This window comes from Gossypium arboreum, chromosome 8 (genome assembly GCF_025698485.1).
Source record: "Gossypium arboreum isolate Shixiya-1 chromosome 8, ASM2569848v2, whole genome shotgun sequence".
Taxonomy (NCBI): Eukaryota; Viridiplantae; Streptophyta; class Magnoliopsida; order Malvales; family Malvaceae; genus Gossypium; species Gossypium arboreum.
The window spans coordinates 34,779,346-34,781,316 of NC_069077.1; the positions used below are offsets into that span (position 1 = coordinate 34,779,346).

The window sequence follows — 1,971 nt, forward strand, 5'->3', positions numbered from 1 at the left end:
TTTATAAACTTTATAATTAATTAATGTAAAATAAAATTTATATAAAAGTAATAATACAGCGGTATGTTAATTTAATTCACACTTTTTATTAAACGTAATTCTCTTTTCTTTTCCTCTTTTTTTTTTTTCTTATGAAGATTCACATTCACCGTATAAATCCTATGGTTGATTTATAAACCACTTCTTTATAACAGAAGAAGAGGGTTATTGATGATTTGGAGATTGAAAATAGATAGAGATAAATGGATAATGAAAATGTTGATGGGCTGGCTAGAACTTTTAAGGCCCGTAAGTTCTTTAATTAGTCCTTGGACGATCCTTGATGCCGCAAAATCCATCTACCCTTGATGAAGCTTCCAGACTGCCACGCTTCCACTTGCTCTCGGGATCCTATTAAGAATACTCCAATTTGACTTTAATAAAATTTCATGTCGATTTCATAATTATGAAGTTGAGTTAAATTCGAGTTTAATACAACTTGTTAATTTTATTCAACTTTTATTTTTAATATTTTTATATTATTAAATTATATTATTATGATGTGTCCCCTTTAGGCTTGATTATAGGTTGGTCGGGTTGACTTTAGGTCGGGCCAATTTAAAATTTTAAGTTTATTTTTTAGGCTTAGACTCAACCCGACTTGAAAAAGAGAATAAAATTTTATCTAAACCCGATCATGATAAAAATGTTAAATTTGAAGTCGTCTGATCAGTATTAAAATTTTTATATAAAATAAACTAAAAATATATAATACATCAAATTTACTAAAAAATAAAAAATATTTTTGAACAAATTGAAAATATATTAAGAAAATCTTTATACTTAAATAATACTAAAATAGTTAAAACTTAACAAGCAAATGCCTCTAAAATATTAGCAAAATTAATAATAAAATAAAAATTATACGATATCCAAATAAAAAATAAAGTAGTAATATTGTACAAGCCCGATTCTGCCCGAGCCTCAAAAGCCCTACCAATTAGCCCAACAATTAAATAAAAAGCTCAAATAAACTAAACCAACAGACCCAAAACCTAATATACCCAATTCAAGCCCAAACCCAATAGTTTAACCTAACCCTAGCCCAGACAAAATCAAAAAAAGAAAAAACCTTAGGCCCCCTAAGTTCAGCCGCCGTACCAGCATGCCCACACGCCTCCTCCTAGCCTGCTGCCACCACCTGCTCCCGTTCCATCACCTGCAAACAGAGAAAAAGAGACACGCAAGACAGAGCAGAAACAGTAGAATGCAAATAGTAATAAAGAACTTTTGTAAGAGGCTATAAAGCCAAAAAAGAAACAAATGTATTCGGGTTTTTTTTTTGGATACAAAAAAGGAGAAGAATATAAATGCAAAAGGTTTTCAAACACATCTGAATAAAGAAAAACAGCAAGTATTGAAGAAAAAAAGATTCAAACGCGTTAAGATTTTATTTCTTTTTCCTTTTTATTTTCATTTTTTTATATACATATAAACATATTCTCTTTTTTTCTTTCAAAAACAGTATATATATATATTTAGATATAAATATAGCAAAAAAAAGAAAAAAAATACCTTTTGAAATTCCGCGGTGGCCGGCGACGGCGACCGGCGGCAACCTGGCGACAGTCTGGCGACCCCACTTGGCCGAATTCTGGGTTAACCCAGAGAGGGGGGAGAGCATTCAAACCCTTTTTTTTTTAGAACACTTGAAAAATGAATTTTTTAGAAAAAAAATTTGATTTTATAAGCCCCATGAAACGGCACCGTTTTGGATTTAACCCCTAGTGCCAAAACAACGCCGTTTTACCCCTTTGCCCATGCACCGACCCGATTCGACCTGACCCGCCAGCAGGATCCGCGTGTTTTTGGAAAAGAGGGAATTTGCGCGCGTGGTCCTTCCCCCTTTTTATTATTTTGTAATCAAGTTTTTTTTATTTTTCAATTTTGGCCCAGAATTTTTTCTAGATTCTAGTCCGGTCCCTACTAAAC

General features: G+C 32.4%; 1 long non-coding RNA gene across 1 annotated transcript; it reads right to left on the bottom strand.

The window, feature by feature from the left end:
- Positions 1–1,045: 1,045 nt before the first annotated feature.
- On the bottom strand, positions 1,046–1,697 carry LOC128296431 (uncharacterized). The gene is made up of 2 exons (XR_008287049.1): positions 1,555–1,697; positions 1,046–1,198 (listed from the first exon to the last, which is right to left on the bottom strand). It is a non-coding gene; the product is annotated as an uncharacterized LOC128296431 (long non-coding RNA).
- Between the last annotated feature and the right edge of the window lie 274 nt (positions 1,698–1,971).